Source organism: Chionomys nivalis, chromosome X, assembly GCF_950005125.1.
Source record: "Chionomys nivalis chromosome X, mChiNiv1.1, whole genome shotgun sequence".
In the NCBI taxonomy this organism is placed as follows: Eukaryota; Metazoa; Chordata; class Mammalia; order Rodentia; family Cricetidae; genus Chionomys; species Chionomys nivalis.
Window position 1 is genome coordinate 17,038,618 of NC_080112.1, and position 20,566 is coordinate 17,059,183.

Here is a 20,566-nt window from a genome sequence, read left to right on the forward strand (position 1 = left end):
AGCCCAGGCTAGACTCTCAGTTGCTAGAATTACAGGTATATGTCACAATACCTAGTTTATGCAGTGTGGACATCAAAGCCAGGGCTTTGTGCATGCTAGGCACGTACTTTACTGAGTCACGTCTCAGACCCTCAAACAGTACAGTTGTTAATCAAACATTCTAGCACAGTATAATCCAAAGATATACTACTTTGAAGTTTACGTGCTGAAGAATGATAGTAGGCAATATTAAGTCTTTGTTTTCTGAAATTAAACCATTATGATTTTTAAAATTATATAACATTTTTATCTGTTTTGTGTATGGGGGATAGGGTGGAGAGTGTTCACATTCCATAATAGTTTGTGTAAAAACAATAGGTCATGACTGGGGGTTTGAAAATTATTATCCTTGGGTTGTGGATGCAGTTCAGTTGTAGAGCACTTGGCTAGTATGCACAAAGCACCTGGTTTGAGCCCAAGCACTATATAAACCTGATATGGCGATACACATCTGTAATCTTTTGGGGAGAGGCAGGAAGATAAGTTCGAAGTCCTGGCTGACTACTCAGTGAGTTGAAGGACTGTCCGGGATGCATGAGACCCTGTTTCAAACAAACAAACAAAAAAACAAACAAACAAATTCAGGTCCATTTGCTTAAACTCCATTTGAGTACAATAATTTTGGGGGGAGTGGTTTTTTAATTTTGTTTTTGTTTGGTTTGGTTTGGTTTGTCGAGACAGGATTTCTTTGTGTAACAGCTCTAACTGTCCTGAAACTCTCTTTGTAGACCAATCTGGCCACCAACTCACAAAGATCCACCTTCCTCAGCTCCCCAAGTACTGGGATTAAAGGTGTGTGCAACCACACCTGGTGAGGACAAGGTTTTGATGGAGACACCCTACAGAATTTTTCCAAGACTTTCTTTGTAGAAATACCATTTATCAAACTTTCTTTGTTGATGTGATATATTGCCTTTATAATAAATATACATTCCCATGAGTACTTAGGTCCCTTTCTAGCTTGCTACTCTGCTCTACTGTTTTTAATATACCTTTTAAAAATGAAAAAGAATCTCATTTTTAAATTGTTAAACTCAAGTACTTCCTTAAATTGTGTTTGGCTTTGATCAAGTTTCATATGTTTTGATTAAAATCAAATCATGGTAGAATAGTTGCAAGACAATGTAATGTGTTTATAAATTTAAAAGCATGAACACCCCCCTCTCAAACAACTGTTTTGTCACTTTGATTTTAAGAGTCTCAATAATTCTCGAATTCTGTTGTCTCATAATTCTTACCCTTAAATTTTAAGTATCCTTTTAAAGCCAGCATTTGGTGGGGGGAGAACATAAAGTAGGATGGGCACAGGAGATGGGAAGGATCTGGAATGAATGACGAGAAGGGAAAATATAATCAAAATACATTGTATGGAAAATATTTTAATTAAAAAATTAAAATTTGGGGCTGGAGAGATGGCTCAGAGGTTGAGAGCACTGACTGTCTTCCATAGGTCCTGAGTTCAATTCCCAGCAACCACATGTTGACTCACAACCATCTGTAATGAGATCTGGTGTCCTCTTCTGGCCTGCAGGCATGCTTGCAAGCAGAATACAGTATACATAATAAATAAATCTAAAAAAAGAAAAAAATAAAATTCAAAAATTATTATTTAAGGAAAAATTAGGTATACAAAAGTGTTTATGATTATGTAAGTCATATTTACATACATATATTTCATTAAAACTCAAAATATAGCCGGGCGGTGGTGGTGCATGCCTTTAATTCCAGCACTCGGGAGGCAGAGGCAGGCGAATCTCTGTGAGTTCAAGGCCAGCCTGGTCTACAAAGGGAGTTCTAGGACAGGCTCCAAAGCTACAGAGAAACCCTGTCTCGAAAAACCAAAAAATAAAAATAAAATAAAAAAATTAAACTCAAAATATAAAGGGAAACAAGCATACACACACAGAGACACATAAAATAATTTAAAATTTGGGAGTGATAGGGCAAACTAGCAGTTAGGGGGTGAAGGCAAGAGGATAAAGAATTCATTGTCATCATAGAGTCACAGTGAATTTGTGACAGCCCAGAGAGTGACATGAGACCCCATCTCAAGAAAAGTCAATCATTCACTGTGTGTGTGAGTGTGCATGTCCATGCATTCATGCCTGCTTGTATGTGTGTGTGTGTGTTGTGTGTGTGTATGTGTGTGTTGGGGAGGGTACATTAAATCTGAAAATTACAAGGTATTGTAATTTACTTTCTAAATAAATCTGAATTTAAAAGTGAATTTTTAAAAAGCAGACAAAAGTCATTCATGTGACACACACCTGCAATCCTAGCACTCAAGAGACTGATACTGGAGACTCCCCATGAGCTCAAGGCTAGCCTGGGCTACATAGTAACTTCCAGTTCAACCTGTCTCACAAACAAAACAAAAAAGTAAAAAACTAGGGAAATAATATAAGTTTTGTCAGATGTAGCAAAAGTCCCCAGAGTAGTATATTAATGACTGAGAGTTTCTATAAACTACCCTTCATACCAAAAAGAAATAAGAGTACTAGCAACTGGACATCCAAGCCAGAAACTAAGGGTTGGTCTATACTCCCCTCGTATTTCACCTTTATCCCTAAACATTGTTCGAAGTTTTAACACAAAAGATATTAAAAGCTGTCACATGTGTGCACCTGTAATTCCAGTACTTAGGGGTAGAAGCAAGACCAACTGGGGCTACATGAGATTCTCTCTTGGAAAGAAAGAAAGAAAGAAAGAAAGAAAGAAAGAAAGAAAGAAAGAAAGGAAGGAAGGAAGGAAGGAAGGAAGGAAGGAAGGAAGGAAGGGAAGGGAAGGGAAGGGAAGGGAAGGGAAGGGAAGGGAAGGGAAGGGAAGGAAAGGAAAGGAAAGGAAAGGAAAGGAAAGGAAAGAAAAATAGTTTGAGAGCCATACCATAAACACATTTCAAAAAGCATGGGATCTCAGTACTCTACAGGCTACCAAAAAAGAAACATAGGCACCAACCCAGTCACAAAATCTTTGGCCTACAATCTGTCCTGCCTGCAAGATATGTGAGGACAATGGTGGCACAGAACTTATGGAAGTAGTCAACCACTGCCTGATTTGACTTAAGGGCCCAACTGCACGAGATGGAACCCATACCAAACACCAGAGTTAGACAGCCCAGAGACCTAGAATAAAACCATATACTACTGCTCTAAAAAGTGTCAATAAAATGACTCCTAATGCTATTCTATTATATTCATGGATCAATGCCTTGCTCAGACATCATCAGAGAAGCTTCTGTGGCATTTGAGAACAAATACAGAGAACCACAGGCAGGCGTTACTCATAAAGGGCAGACATTACTCAGAGAGCCTTTGGAACACACAGCTCTAAACAGGATGCTTCTTTCAAATCCCCCCCTCAGAGCTCAGGGAACCCCCATACAGAAGGAGGTAGAAAGAATTTAAACATCAGAAGGAATGGAGGATACCAGGAGAACAGAGTCGTCTGAATCAGCTAAGTAAGATTCATATGAAGTCAGAGACTGAAGCAGCAAGCAAAAGGCCTACATTGGGGCTTCATCAGGTGCTCTGCATATATATGAGAATGTTAATGAGTAGATCTCTGATTCTTGTGCCTTGGGACTCTTTTCCTTCTGTTGGGTTGCTTTGTCCAGCCTCAATGTGATGGTTTTTAATTTATCATATTATATTTTATTTTGTCAGGTTAAAAAATAATAAAAAAGATAAAAGGCCTGAGTTAAGGTATGACCTCTGCTGCTGTGGGAAAATGGTCTTGTACCCTGTAAAGATTTGCCACCTGTATTGGTTTAATAAAACACTGTTTGGCCAGTAGCCAGGCAGGAAGTCTAGGCGGGGCGACAAGAACAGGTGAATTCTGGGAAGAGGAAAGGTCAGTCTACAGTTGTCACCCAGAGGCAGAGAATGCAAGATAAGAACGCCTCACTTATAAAAGGTACCAAGCCACATGGCTAACACAAACAAGAAGTATGGGTTAATTTAAGATGTAAGAGTTAATAAGAAGCCTGAGCTAATAGGTCAACCAGTTTATAGTCAATGTAGACCTCTGTGTGTTTCTTTGGGATTAAAGGACTGCGAGACTGGGCGGAACAGAAACCTCTATCAACACCCTGCCATTTCCCAGCTGTTATGATCCTAGTCAAACTATATGTCTTATCTGAGATTCAGCTTCCTCATCTCTAAAACTTCAGTTCTAGGCAGGAGCAGCTTAACTGTTCAAGAATTAATCACTGTATGTGACATAAGCAGCAACACTAAGATTACACAGTAACTGATATTCAATCATATTTTCCATAGCTCATGACGGGCTTCTGCTTAACTCCTTTTTATTTATTTCGGTAGCTATAAATCTTAAGCTTACACCACAGACTCATCCTCAGCTATTCACAGTCTCCCAATTACAGTATGCTATTTCACACTTCCAAATTTTGGATCACATTAATTTCTTGACTACAAATGTTTACCCTTCCATTTGCCTGCCTGCACTGACCCCAGTTCCCTATATATAGCATGCTGCTGCATTGATTTCTTTACTAGCCTATTTTCTCTACTTAAGACTATAAATTTAAAAAGTCAGAGACAAAGTACATTTAATCTTGTATCCCCAAACACATAGCACATAACCTAGATGGTGTTCCATTAATGTTTTCTTTTTTATTTTATTATTTTTATTTTTCCATTCAAAAAAATTTAAACTTCTTCTCCTCCTCCCATTCTCCTCCCACTCCCCCACTCCCCCTCTTCCCTCCCCCTCCCTCCTTAAGAGAGGGAAGGGAACCCTGCCCTGTGGGAAGTCCAAGCCACCCCCACCCCATCCAGTCCTAGGAAGCTTTGCATCCAAATAGACAAATAGACTAGGGTCCCAAAAAGCCAGTACATGCAGTAGAAACAAGTCCCAGTGCCTTTATCAATGGCTTCTCAGTCAGCCCCCATTTTCAGCCACATTCACAGAGTCCGGTTTGATCGCATGCTCATTCAGTCCTGGTCCCGCTGGATTTGGTGAGTTCCCATTAGAACAGGCACAGTGTCTCAATGGGTGGACCAACCCCTCGCAGTCCAGACTTCCTTGCTCATCTTTTCCCTCCTTCTGCTCTTCAACTGGACCTTGTAGCACAGACATCAAGAGCAACAGTGAATAAATGGGACCTCCTGAAACTGAGAAGCTTCTGTAAAGCAAAGGACACTGTCATTAAGACAAAAAGGCTTCCTACTGAATGGGAGAAGATCTTCACCAACCCCGCATCAGACAAAGGTCTGATCGCCAAAATACATAAAGAACTCAAGAAACTGGACATGAAAATTCTAATTAGCCCCATTAAAATTGAGGTACTGAACTGAAAAGAAAATTCTCAGCTGACGAAGTTCGAATGGCCAAAAGACACTTAAGGTCATGTTCAACCTCCTTAGCAATCAGGGAAATGCAAATCAAAAACAACTTTGAGATACCATCTTACACCTGTCAGAATGGCTAAAATCAAAAACACCAGTGATAACCTATGCTGGAGAGGATGTGGCATAAGGGGAACACTCATCCATTGCTGGTGGGAATGCAAACTTGTGCAACCACTTTGGAAATCAGTGTGGCGGTTTCTCAGGAAATTCGGGATCAACCTACCCCAGGACCCAGCAATACCACTCTTGGAAATATATTCAAGAGATGCCCTATCATACTACAAAAGCATTTGTTCAACTATGTTCATAGCAGGATTATTTGTAATTGCCAGAATCTGGAAACAACCTACATGCCCCCCAATGGAAGAATGGATAAAGAAAATGTGGAACATATACACATTAGAGTACTACTCAGTGGTAAAAAATAATGACATTTTGAATTTCCCATTAATGTTTTCCAAATGAGTAAAATATAAAGTAAAGCATAAATGAGGCGACATTCTTGTACTCCCATTTTAAGATGGTAATACTTACATTGATCCAGCAAGGGCTTTTCAATTGGTCACTTGGACTATTAAAAACATCCTATTGGGAATACTAATATGCAATAGTGGTTTCTATCTTCCATGTCATAACACCATCTGACTTGTGTGTTATCAATAACCCTAGACAAGAATATTTTTAAAATAAGAGTTTTAATAAGCATTCCATATCAAGCGACATAAATGTGATCTTACCCATATTTAAGTTCAATTTTCACCAAACTCAAATCACAAAATTTTACTTTTCAAATGAATGTATCCTCCAGATAGGATTCTTCCAAGAGTCTCAGAGGGGGTTTTCCTCAAAGGATCTTGGCAGAAGTCAAAGCTATGAAAGAGGTTTGAGTAAGATGTTTTAAAATGGCAAGAAATCAGTCTTTATAATTCATGTAGCCTCTGCATTGTTAGCAAGACTGCTGTTAGGTTTCAAACCTGGGGCAAATGGCTGAGGTGCCCATTTAACATATCAAAGCAGACACTGGCTGCCAGGTTCTCCCTGCATCCTTCAATCCTTACCTGTTACAGAGCCCTCCTGCTGAACTCTCAAGCCCAGGAGCTGGGCTGCTCTTCCCTACATAATCCACCCATTTTGGTTACCCACTCTCTTTGTACCTTTGGGCTTCCTGGCTGCTGCACCTGGTTCCCCTCACTCTTCTCTCCTTTGCCCCTCTCCCCTCTCCCCACATGGGACAGCTCAGTCTGGTTCTGTCCATGCTGGACTCTCCCAGATGTTGCTGTCTCTGCCTCTACTTGTGCTCTCCTGCATTTCTATCTCCACCGTACTTGGGAGCAGTCTTGTTCATATTTCTTTTTCCCTTTTTTCTTTTTTCATTCTGCTGTGAATAAAACTATGACCTAGAATTTATGAACTATGTACCACACTATAAATTTCTCATTAGAGTATGTAATTGCTAAATGTATTACTTAAAGGCTCTTTTTACAGCTCTTCACTTTTCTTAACATGAGAAATGGCAATTTAAAAAAAAGAAAACCTCATAATGTCTTGTGGGTTAAATTTCAAATTACACAAAAATAAGAAAAACAGCCATTTCAAGTCCATATTAATTCTAACTCTGTATATTCAGAAACCATAAATATTAGTTCTGATCAAAAGCAAATTTAAAGTGCCAACTCCTCCCCATATATTCACAAAAAATAGCAGATGAAAATAATTAGAATTTTCTTTCAAGTATTATGAGTATAAGATGATTTAAGTAGAAAATAAGATACATAGAAATCTTGTATGTATTTTAAAAGTCAAAATCTTTGTACAATCTAAAGAGAAGCCAGGGCATTTTATATATTTTAAATATTCATGTTACCATTGCTGTTCTTTTGGAGACAAGGCCACACATGCACAGAGAATACAGCCTCTCAGTGGACCACAAATCTCAGCAGCACAATGGAAAGCCACGCATGCGCAGGACATTTTCTCCCAGACACCTAGAGCCCCCTTAAAAGCGGGGCATCTCAACCCGCCTCCCCCTTTTTTTCCCTTCCGTCTCTTCACTTCCATCCCTTATCTGTTACCCAATCCCATTAAAGTTTACCCACGTGGGACCCCGTGTGTCTCGTGTTTCCTTTCCAACCCCGCAGAAATAATAACATTTTGGTGCCGTCTGCTCGGGGACCTGTTTGCCCCGGTGCCCTCACCTGAGGCCTTGGCTCCGGGTTTTGGTGCCTCCCAAAGCTCGGGGCCTCCCAGGGACAAGGTCAGAACTGAGAACCTGTGACCACTCCACATGCTCCACTTACCTCAACGCGGCCCTATCCAACCATCAGCGGCTGATTCGTGAGTTTACCTGGGTTGGCTAACCATCCCCTCTCACCCGGAGGAGGCCGGCCAAGCTCCCAGCTTCCTCTGGCGTGTCCTGGGTACGGTTGCTAACCGCCCCCCCCCCCCGGCCTTCCACCCTCGGCTAGACCTGTTTTTATCTGCGCCCGGAAGTTTGGTGCTTCTGGTTCTCTTTCCTCCTCTCCTTTCTGCTCTTTCTCTGTCCTCTTTATGTACGGGCTTGTTACGGTGCAAGCGCCTCAGCTGCAAAGGGCGGCCTTCAGGCTTAACTGTCCCCTCCTGTTTGGGACCCCCGTCTCCCGTCGGAGACTAGGATCAGGTCAGTGAGCCCATAACATGGCCCTCTGGTCACTCGGATACCTGTGTCCAGAGCAGCTATGTTCGTGGCATCTTCGGGTGACTTCTGTGGATATTTTCATGGTTCTAGCCATGGGCGCTAAGCCTTCAAAAACAGTTCCCCCGTCTTCTCCCCTGGGACAGCTGTTGGAAGCTCTTCAGCCTCACGCCTTAATCCAGATTCGTCGGTGATGCAGCTGCTTCTTCTCCTGGCCCCACAATCTTCTGACACTAACATGCCCTTTCCTCTTCCAGCCTCCCAAGTGGACCCTCTCGTGTGGGACACCCATAATCCCGCCATCGCTAAACACCACTCCCCCATCGTTATTCAGTTAAAAAATCCCACCAAGTATATTACTCAAGCTCAAAACCCCCTCTTTTCCCAAAGCCTCAGAGGACTAAAACCCATAATTTCTGACCTTCTAAGGAAGGAGCTGCTCCGCCCCACCTCTTCTCCCTTTAACACCCCTATACTGGCTGTTAAAAAATCTAACGGAACTTATCGTTTGATTCAGGACCTCCGACTCATTAATTCTGCTGTTGTTCCTCTTCACCCAGTCGTCCCTAATCCCCTCACCCTTCTGTCCAACATTCCTTCAGGAACCTCCCACTTCTCAGTTTTAGACCTCAAGGATGCCTTTTTCTCTATTCCCCTCAGCCCTCAATCTCAAAACATCTTTGCCCTCACCTGGACAGATCCTGATACTAATTTCTCCACACAACTAATCTGGACCATCCTCCCTCAGGGATTCCGGGACAGCCCACACCTCTTTGGCCAGGCTCTGGCCTCTGATCTGCTCTCACTGTCCCTCCTTAAATCAAAACTGGTACTCTATGTTGATGACATCCTGCTGTGTAGCCCATCTTTGGAGACTAGCAGGACTGATACTGCTGCCTTATTAAATTTCTTATCCAAAAAGGGCTACAGAGTCTCACCCTCTAATGCTCAATTGTCCACCACTCAAGTAACGTATTTGGGATTAAACATAACCCCAACCCAAAAGGCCATCACTCTGGACAGGAAAAAACTAATTCAATCTCTTACAGTTCCTTCCACCAAAGAAGAGGTTTTATCATTCCTGGGAGTGGCTGATTTCCTGCATTCCTGGATCCCCTCCTTCTCCCTCCTTGCCCGCCCTCTATACGAAGCAGCTCTCGGCTCTCTGCATGAGCCCCTTCTTCACCCTATCACAAAACCCTTCTGGAGACTCCAGCAGGTCCTTGCCCAAGCCCCAGCTCTCCATCTTCCAGATTTAATCCGCCCCTTTTCTCTCTACGTAGCAGAAAAGGAGGGCTACGCTCTGAGAGTCCTAGGTCATTAATTGGGACCCTCCTTCACACCTGTAGCTTACCTGTCAAAGAAAATGGATCTCACCACTCAGGGCTGGGCACCCTGCATATGTGCTTTGGCGGCCACTGAACTTCTTATTCGTGAGTCAAAGAAACTAACCTTCGGAGCACCCACTGCAGTCTTCTCTCATCATAACCTGTCCAACCTCTTAACTTACAAAGGCCTACAGACCCTACCCCCTTCTCGAGTTCTTTCCCTTCAGGTAGCACTGGTGGAAGATGCCAGTCTCACATTTCAGTGCTGCCCACCCTTTAATATTTCAAATCTTCTACCTCAACCTAATGTTAATGATTCCCCATCCCATTCCCGCGTTGAGGTCCTAGAGGACCTACTGCCTCACCCCTCACATATACAGGAGGGCAGCCTGTCCCAGGCTACTCATACCTGGTACATGGATGGCAGCTCCTTTCTATGTGATGGGACTCACAGAGCAGGTTATGCCATAGTATCAGACATGGAGATAGTTGAGGCAAAGGCACTCCCTGCTCATACTACTAACCAGCAGGCTGAGCTGATAGCTCTCACCTGTGCCTTTCAGTTAGCCAAGGGACAATCTTTAAATGTCTACACAGATTCTAAATATGCGTTTCATATCCTGCTGTCTCATGTGGCCATCTGGAAGGAGTGTGGGATTCTCACGATGAAGGGAGGCTCTATTACAAACTCAGAGCATATCATGGACTTACTAAAAGCTTCCCATCTCCCTAAAGCTATAGGAATTATTCACTGCCAGTCTCATCAGTCTGACAGCTCTATTGTCTCCAAGGGAAATAATCAAGCTGACAGAGCGGCTAAGACAGCAGCACTCCAGAGCCCAGGTCTGCCTCAGCTACCTCAGGGAGTCCTTACAGCACAGCCCACAGCCTCGCAGACACCTCCTGACACCCAACAGATCCTGTCCTACCTACACCAGCTCTTTCAACCCAATGAAAAAGCTCTACTTCATTTTGTCAGGACGTATATCAAACCCACACCTGAGGATATCAGGTTCCTAAAAGCTACCACTGCCTCCTGTCAGATCTGCCAAAAGTCAGATCCCAGGACCAGATATCGTAGCTTTCCTTTCCCTACTCACCAAGTCAGGGGCTCCATTCCGGGAACTGACTGGCAGCTGGATTTTACTCATATGCCCACAGTCAAGAAAATTAAATATCTCCTGGTGTTGGTGGATACAATGTCTGGGTGGGTTGAAGTCTTCCCCATCTCTAACAAGAGAACCCAGACAGTTTCTGATATTCTTCTCTGAGAAATTGTTCCCTGGTTTGAACTTCCAACTTCTCTTCAGTCAGATAACAGCCCAGAGTTTACTTCCCAGATTTCTCAAAATCTGTCTAGGGCACTTGGAATCCCCTGGAATTTTCATATACCATACCACCCTCAGTCTTCAAGTAAGGTAGAACGGACTAACCACTCTTTAAAGGATGCCCTCGTTAAGATGTCACAAGAACTTCACCTCAACTGGGTAAGGCTTCTGCCTCTGGCCCTTCTCAGGCTTCGGGCTCTCCCAAAGGGCCCTCTTTTCATTTCACCCTTCAAACTCATGTATGGGCGGCCGGTTTTAACCCCTGGCCTCCCATCGGGAACCTCTCCCCTTCCTGATCACCTGCTCACTCCCCTCCTTTTCCACCTACGTTCACTGCTGTGGGACTTCACAGATCACTCACTACCTCAACCATGTGCTAACACATGTCCACCGCCAGTTAAAATAGGAGATAAGGTTTTATTCTCACCTCCAGGTCAACGTCCCTCACCCCTTTCCCCTAAATGGCAGGGTCCCCTCAGAGTAATTCTTCTAACTCCCACAGCTGCCAAGCTCGAGGGAATTCCTCACTGGATTCACCTGTCACATCTGAAACCGTTCATCCCCACGGCTCAAGACAATCCTCCTTACACGGTAACTCAGACAGGACCGTGTTCTCTCAAGTTCCAAAGGACAACAGGTTCAGCCCCCTCTACTCCAGTCTAAGGAAAACAGTGGTCTCATTTTTCATTTAATCCTCCCGTGCTAATACACCCTCCCTTCTCTAAATTCCTAAATAACCATCCAGCTGTCTCTACAGAAATCATCATCAAACACGGAACCAAGAGGTTCAGGTGATAAGCAAATTCTTAACAAAGTTCCTGACATAACAGGTTCGTCACTGACTGCAGCAGTGACCCCTAAAATGTTAAGGAATATATGATTAAAATCTATTTCTTTTAAGACATTTTCTTTAATCTCCAAGACACCAGCCCGACCCACCTGAACAAAGCAGACACAAGCGGATCATTAACGGAATAAGTATCATTCAATTAACGGAATAAGTATCATTTACTTTTTTATCATTCTTAACCCCTGGCCTCTTCCCCTGGCCTCCTAAAGCCCCCTCCCCGCTCCACCCCAAATTTCCCCTTTAATCTTTTTTCTCTCTACTAATGCGACTTTTGTTTTCCAGCATCTTAATGATGACCCAGCTACTCAAGAGCCAGACAGATGCGATCTCCAGACAGATGCAATTTCTTCAATCAGCCACTCAACACCAGCGGACAAGACATAATCAACAGGACATCATCAGGACAATCGGACGCTTCCCGGATCCCTTGACGCCCAAAGCCAGCAGGAAGCAGTCATGAGAGACCGGGCTACACCCCTATTCCCTACCCATTAAGACCCTCAACCCCCCTCAATTTTTTTTTAATAAAACCAAAAGGGTGAAATGCTGTTCTTTTGGAGACAAGGCCACACATGCGCAGAGAATACAGCCTCTCAGTGGACCACAAATCCCAGCAGCACAATGGAAAGCCACGCATGCGCAGGACATTTTCTCCCAGACACCTAGAGTCCTCTTAAAAGCAGGGCATCTCAACCCGCCTCCCCCTTTTTTTCCCCTTCCATCTCTTCACTCCCGTCCCTTATCTGTTACCCCACCCCATTAAAGTTTACCCACGTGGGACCCTGCGTGTCTCGTGTTTCCTTTCCAACCCCGCAGAAATAATAACAACCATATATTTTTATGTCTTTCTTTATAATGAATATCAGACTTGATTTTAGTAGAAATAGGGTAACACCAAAAGATATCTTCCTCTTTTTTCTATAATATAGATAATTAGTTTTCTCCAGATGTGAAGTCATATTGAGGTGGATCACATAAAAACAGAACATTACTGAACAGAACATCATTATTCACTAAAAACTCCCACATGAACCTTTATCCTGTCATAAAATCAAGCAACAACTCTAAAGGTGTTTTTACCATATATGCTACACTTACCTATCATAGTTATAAGGTAGTACAGTTTCCACTGAGTACAATCTATCAGCATACACTTGTACTGATGACTAAAGAAAGGAAAAGAATATTTATTAGTAATACAACAAGCTAGTCTTTCCAAAACACAAAACTAAACAACTAAGAGGTAATCTGACCTATTGCTGCTAACCATTTACAACTGTATGGCGATAAATTCCCCCTGAAGTTGGTCATGGCCATGCTACTCTATCACAGCTATAGGAGCCCCAACTAAGACAACTGGATTCTCTAGATGAATGAAATTAGTTTCTCTACCATTCTTTTGTGGGGAGGAGTTTGAAAGAGGGTCTCTGTAGCCCTGACTGTCCTGGAACTCACTTTGTAGACCAGGCTAGCCTTGAACTCACAGAGATCTGCCTGCCTCTGCACCCCACCCCCGTCAAGTGCTAGGATTAAAGGCATAAACCACCAAACCCAGCTTCCACCATGCTTAACTGTTTCTTGGTTTTTCAAAGCAAAGTTTCTCTCTATAGCTTTAGAGCCTGTCCTGGAACTTGCTCTGTAGATCAAGCTGGCCTCAAAATCGTAGAGCTTCACCTGTCTCTGCCTCCCAAGTGCTGGGATTAAAGGCATGCACCTCTACCACCCAGCTTCATACTTAACTTTAAAAACAATTATAAAACCCTTTCAGAATATGGTAAAAACACATACTTATCAAATTCTCTGACTAGCTTTTAAAAACATTTTAAATTTTATTATTTTACATATATACATGTTTTGCCTGCTTGTATGTCTGTGCACCACCTGCATTCAGTACCCAAGGAGGCCAGAAGAGGGAGTTGGAGTCCCCTAAAACTTGAGTTATTAAGAATAAAACCAGAGAGAAAATGAAATTGAAATAAAAAAGAAAGTGGTAAAGAAACAAGTCAAAGGGGGAAAAATGAAAGGTCATGGAAAAGGAAGAAAGAAAACGCAATATAAGTATAGACAGGGTGTAGGAGCCAACCATGATAAGCTAAATAGAAACAGACCACCCAAAGTTCTTCCAACCATTATCACCTTGCTGTAGGACCCACAGGGATACCCTTCCTCCAAGGGTTCATCTTGAGGACAGTTTCTGGCCAAACATCTTGCTGCAGTTGCTGGCTAAACATCCTGTTTGTTCCTGTGCTCCCTCTGTCCCCTTGGCACTTAGTTTAGGGGTTTTGTTTACTCTTGAGCCCGGTAAATTCTCACCTGCCTGGGGGGGGGGACTCTCCATTGTACAGCAGTTAGGTATATAAGTATTTTTTCTAAGCTTGAATAAACGGCATTCAGCATTCTCTCCTCAGGAATGACCCACATCTTTTGGGTGTTCCTTTAAACTCCAGGCCGTCGCCGGGCTCTTGAACTGTATGGGTAGAGAGTAATGCAGGCGTTACAACCTGCCAGAGTAGGATTCAGTCATTGGTAAGTATAATGGAGGTCTGAGTCTCAGTAGTTTACCCTGAAGCAATACCTGGTTGCAGGAAGAACCACAAACTGAGATTACCTGAGCACCACCCAAGAATAGACCATCCAAAGGAAATGCCTAAAGTTCCAACCATTGCAGATAGGATCACCTGCCGGTACACACTCACAAGGACACCCCTAGACAAATGTCAGCCAATCAGGGGTCCTGAACCTCAGAAACCCCTCACACACCTCCACCTTTACTACTATAAAAACCCAACTCTATCTGAGCTTGGGGATCTCCAGTTATTCCAATACATTTGACATGTGGAGAGACCGAGTTTGCAAACTTGTATAAAATAAAGGTTCCTAGTCAGTTTGGAGGGGACTTCGCAGATCTGGACATAACAGGGGAAAAGAAAGAAATAAAGGACAGAGGAAGAGAAGCAGTAGAGAGATACAAAAAAAGGAAAGGAGGGAGAACTGTGGTTGGGATGTAAAATGGAATTTAAACAAACAAACAAGACAGGAAAAGAAAGGGAAAAAAGAAAAAAGGGGAGAAGCCATAAGAGAAGGGCAGTGGTAGTGCATACCTTCACTCCCAGCACTCACTTAGGATCTCTGTGAGTTTGGGGCCAGCCTGGTCTACAAAGTGAGTTGCAGGATGAAGGCTACACAGAGAAACCTTGTGTAGACAAAAAGACGGGGTGGAGGTAAAGAATGGAAGAGGATGAAAGAAGGAAGGCAGAGGGTGTAAGAGGTGATGAGAGGGAAGGTGAAAGAAAACTGGAAAAGGGAAGGGGGAAGAAGGGAGGCAGAGTGTGTGGAGAGGAGGATGAAAGGTGAAGGAAGTGTGATGGAGGGGAAGGAAGAAAGGAAACAAAAGAATGAGAGAAGACAGAGCAATGGGAGAAAAAAGAAAGAATGGATGGATGTGAAGGAAAATGAACAGAAAAAAGAAAAATACAGAAGCAAAAAGACTGAGAAATAGATAAAGTGAGAGAGCCAAAGAGAAAAAGGAAAGATAAAACAAAATGGAAAGGAAACGTGAGAAAGACAAAACAAAAACTGAAAAAGAAGGAGGAATAAAGACAGGAAAGAAAAATGAAAGTGAGAAAAAAGGCCCAATAGGCCAGAGTACACCTTTTTTATTGGTTTTTACTGAGCTCTACATTTTTCTCTGCTCCCCTCCCTGCCTATCCCCTCCCCCTTCAGTCCTCCCCCAAGGTCCCTATGCTCCTAATTTACTCAGGAGATCTCAGAGTACACCTTTACTCTCATCACTTGGGAGATAGATAGAGAAGGATCAGAGTCCAACATTATCCTTGACTATACTGCAAGTTCTAAGTCAGCCTGGAAGACATGAGACCCCAGCTCAGACAAAGACAACATGATGAAAGTTTCAAAGAAGAAAAAAGAACAAAGAGTAGGAAGGACAAAGAAACACAAAGACAGAAATAAAAAGACATTGGCTAAGGTAAAAAAAAAAATGAAGTTAAAAAGGGTGAAACAGAGTAGCAAAATGGCACGACAGAGAAAGAAGAAAAAGAGGTAAAGGGGGAGGAAAATGGACAGAAAGAAAAGGGTGAGAGGAAAAAGGAAAAGATCGAATGAGAAACTGAAATACAGTGGAAGAGAAGGAAAAGACAAAAAAAGTAGAAGACCCAACGAGAGAAGAGGAGAAAGAAGAAACTGAGAATGAGTGATACAGGGGAAATGATTAAGAAGAGGCTCTGTGGGAAACAGAGAGGGAAAGAAAACGAGGGAGTGAGTGGAACCACAGGAGGAAATGGAAGAAGAATAAAAAAGAGCCAGAAATAATAAAACAGGACAAAGAAATGCACAAAAAGAATAAAGGTGGGTGCAAAAAAGGGAAATAGAAGGAGGCCATTGAAAATGAGAAGTGGAGCAAAGAAAATGAGACAGAAAATGCTAAAAGAGAAAACAGTAGGAGAAAAGGGAAAGAATGAAAGAGGGGGGAGGGGAGAGGGAGGGGTAAAAAAACAAGAAGAAAGATAAAAGTGTGGGGGAGGGAAACTGGAGGGCTATACCTCATACTACGATATAAAATAACCTGCAAGCTCTGTTCTTAAAAGAAGAAAGGTGCACAAAGTTGAGCTAATCACAGTGGTTAAAGATTCAAAGGAGTCGGGCAGTGGTGGCATGTGTCTTTAATTCCAGTACTCAGGAGGCAGAGGAAGTCAGATCTCTGAGTTTGAGATCAGCCTGATCTACACAGTGAGCAAACCCTGTCTGGACAAACCAAAATAAGTAATAATAATGATGATGATAATAAAATAAAAAGAAGTACGAGTCCAGTGCTGGGGCATACCCTATAATCTCAGCATAAGGGAGGCAGAGGCAAATGGATTTTGAGGTTAATGCCAGGCTCTGTTAAACAAAGCAGACTGTTTTTAAACAAACAAATGGGACATGCATTGTCATGCCCTGCAATCCCAACATCTACAGGCTTGACACTAGGATGGTAAACTGTTGTTGGAAATCAGCCTCGGCTACTTACCAAAACCAGATCCCCCCTCTCTGCCATTTAAAAAAAAAAATGATCGTCAATTCAAGTCCTCAAGGTCAGTCTGCTGCTGTGAGACCTTACCAAAAAAAAAAAAAAAAAGCAAACAAATAAATAAACAAACAGGGCCGGAGAGATGGTTCAGAAATTAAAGCACTTGGTTCCTCTTCCAGAGGTCCTGAGCATCCACAGGGTAGCTCACAGTCATCTATAAAGAGATCTGGTGCCCTCTTCTGTCGAGAAGGCATACATGCAGGCAGAACACTGTGTACATAATAAATAAATAAATCTTTAAAAAAACAAATAAAACCCACGGTGAAGGAAACTAACACTCAGATCACCGTGGAGATGGCAGATGCCACTCTAGGCTACAGAAGACAAAGTCTCAAAAATTGAAAAAAAAAAGTAAGTTGAGCACAGAGGTGCACATCTGTGAAGTACAAACTTGCAAAGTTGCCAAGTTCAAGGCTAGCCTGGACTACAAGTTTAGATCCTGACTAAAAAAGCACTTGGGACAGGAGGGTGGGGATGGGAGAAAAAGGATGACAAGGACAGAGCAATCACAGTTCCATTTCCTGAAAATTGACTAAATGCCCCACGTGGCAAATTCAGTACTATCAGCCTATAGAAGTAGACAACTAATGAGTGTTATAAATTTTGAAGGGCCTGGGAGGCCAGAGGGAGCAACCAAGGATCAGAACAGGAAAAGTGTGTAAGCCCAGGAGTGATGGGAGCAGAAAGACAAGACCGGAGGGGAGGGGTGAGTGGGAGGGGAAGAAGGAGGAGAAGCTGAGGGAAGAGGGCTGGCTTGGGGCCAGAGGTGGAAGAGGGAGAGGAGGTGATGGGGAGGGAAGGGATGCCTTGGAAGGAGAAAATGGAATAGGTCGCTGGGCAACAGGCAGAGAATGGAGGCGGAGTCAGCCAAGGAGCCTCAGGGGAGCCCAAAGTCCCTGGAGCTCACAGACAGGGCTGGGAACCACCAAGGGAAGGCTAAGGTGGGGGCTGGGGGACCAGTGGAGATGTTGCGAGGACTTAAACCCAGGAGGAAATATGGCGCCATGCCAAGACGGTGCGCCTGGGATGGAACAGCCCTTTGACTTCGCTGGGGCCTTTCCTCTCAGGGCTTTCCCTCCCCAGCTCCTCATCTGACAGTGGGAGTTGGGATGGTCCTCCTCACAGTAGGTGATGGGAACAAGTCCCGGAAAGTAGAAAGCCTCACAGGTAGCAACCAAGAGCCATAGCCACAGTAGCCACCTTAGCCCAGGGAGAGCAAGGCAGAGCTTGGTGGCCAAATGGAAACCACCAGCATCTTAAGGATGAGAGATGAGATGGGAACTACTGGCCCGTTGTAATGCAAACTATCCACCGACAAGTGGGCAGGACGAGAACTATCCAGAAGAACTGTTAGAGGGTCTTGCTAGTCAGTGGCTCAAGACCCTGTTGCTAGGACTCCAAGCAGTGACAGTCAGTGAGCAGGCAAAGAGCGCATGCCTGTGTATCCTGTATTCTTTGTACTTTGCCCAGAGAGAGGCCCAACTTTCCCACCATTTTAGCCACGTGTCAGTGGCGTGGCTATGAGGTATCAATGAGGTGGCGTGAGGTTGGGGAGGGTAGACCAGCTCAGTGATTTCAACCTCTAGTCTCACTTCTGAGGTATTTTCTAAGACTCAAACTAATCCCAGGGAAATGGCTCAATGAGTGAGGAAAGGTGTTTCCTTCAAGCCTGAGGACTGGAGTTTGATGCCTATGACCAACAGTGGAAGAAGAGACCTAACTCCCCCTACAAGTACTCCTCAGACTCCCGTAAGTTGGCCTTCCCATGACACATGTTCCCCACTCAAACAAAAAAATAAATGTAATTAAAATGTAAAAAGAAAATACTCTTGATAGTATTACCATAGCTCCCCCATCTTCTCTGTCAGCTGAGCTTGCAGAGATGTGTTGGGGTGGAGGTGGGGCTGTGTAGGAGAATTTCAGGGCCATGTGGTCCAAGCATAGATGCACACTCTTAATCCAGGACTCTGATGACTGAGGCAGGTGGATTTCTGTGAGTTTGAAGCACCACCCTAAACTCCGTAGCTAATTCCAGGCCACCCAGGACTACACAATAAAACCATGTCTCAAAAATGTGGGGAGGAAACTGTCAATCAAGTACTTTGATTTTAAACAGCTTTCTTTGTTATGAGGCAATAAATAAAACAATGTACGATTTTTAAATTTTATTTCGTCAAACTGATTTTTACCCATTATTTTTAAATAAGGCTTACAGAATTGGGGGGGGGCAGTAATATTATTTTGTTTTATTTTATTTGAGACTGAGTATCACTCTGTATCTATGGCTGGCCTGTGGCTTGCTACATAGACCACCATGACCTTGAACTCACAGACATCAGCCTTCCCCTGCCTTCCAGTGAACTCACAGAGAGCTGCCTTCCTCTGCTTGCTGAAGACAAGTATTAAAGGCATGTGTCACTGGAGCCCTGACTCCAAAGTTTTTTCTTTCTTTCTTTCTTTCTTTCTTTCTTTCTTTCTTTCTTTCTTTCTTTCTTCCTTCCTTCCTTCCTTCCTTTTTTTCTTTCCTTCTTTCTTTTTTTCTTTCTTTCTTTCCTTCTTTCTTTCATTCTTCCTTCCTTCTTTCTTTCTTTTCTCTCTCCCACTCTCTCTCTTTCCCTTTCTTCCTTCTTTCCTTCCTTTTTTTTAAGACATTGTTTCATTATATAGCCTTGGTTAGCCTGGAACTCACCTTATAGACCAGTCTACTATCAAATTCACAGAAATCTACCTGTCCCTGGTCAAACAGAAGGCCTAAATATTTTTCTTGGGTTTGAGAAAAAGGCTCACTAAGTTGCCCAGGCTGACCTTGAACTTACCCTGTAGCTTATGTAGACATTGTAATTACAGGCCCCTTGCCTCAGCCTCCTAACTTGGATTACAAGTCTGTGCAACCTGGCCTGGTTTATACTGTAAAATAGGAACTGTTTTCTTTTTTCTTTCTTTTTTAGTTTGAGTCATGTTGTCACTAGGTAGACCAGGCTGGCCTGAAACAGAGATCCACCTGGAATTAAAGGCATGCACCTCTGTACAGAGCTTAATTTTTAAAATCTGTATGTCTTTGTGTTTCTTTTTCTTGCCTTGCTGAACTAGCTAGGATTTCCAACAGAATATTGAACAGAAATGCAAAGAATGGATTTCTTGACCTTCTTTTCCACATTCTTGGGGGGCTGTGGCTTGCTACATGGACCACCATGACCTTGAACTCACAGATATCAGCCTTCCCCTGCCTTCCAATGAACTCACAGAGAGCTGCCTTCCTCTGCTTGCTGAAGACAAGTCTTCCATCACTAAATGTTGATATTAACTATGTATTTTTTTCATAGAACTCTTTAACAGGTTAAGAAGTTTGCTTCCTTTTCTAGTCCACTGAGAACCATCTTTCTTTTGCCATAAGAAAACATCAGAAACAAACAGCTTAAAGGGGGAAAGATTTCAGAGGTTCAAGACCTGCTTACTTGGTTCTCATTCTTTGGCACATGCTAAGACAGAACATGATAGCAGAGGGATGTGGCGGGAAAACTTACTATCTTCACACAAACCAGGAAGCAGAGTGGGCTGGGAAGGAGCCAGCAGCAAGATGTTCAAAATGAACAAGATTCGAAGATGTGCCCCAGGGACCTGCATACTTCTTCCATCCTCGAACTCGTGATCCTCCCGCCTCCAGATCCTGAGCTCTGGGAATACAGGCACTTGGGAAGGGGACACTATAACAAATTACCCATTGTCTTATATGAATTTTCCAGGGTTCATTTTCCCAATGCAAAGTGGTAATATCTCCATTTTATGTGAGGAGAAGAAAACATAATTGGTGCTAGGCTACCCAGCTGTTATATTAAAAGGTAGGGCTACTCAGTCATAGCACATGTCAGTCATCCCAGCAGGAGGCAGGTGT

The 20,566-nt window shown here is 43.2% G+C and overlaps 1 pseudogene; it reads right to left on the reverse strand.

Moving 5' to 3' along the window:
* Positions 1–20,566, reverse strand: part of LOC130867504 (transmembrane 9 superfamily member 2-like) — a 103,325-nt pseudogene that overhangs the window by 56,908 nt on the left and 25,851 nt on the right.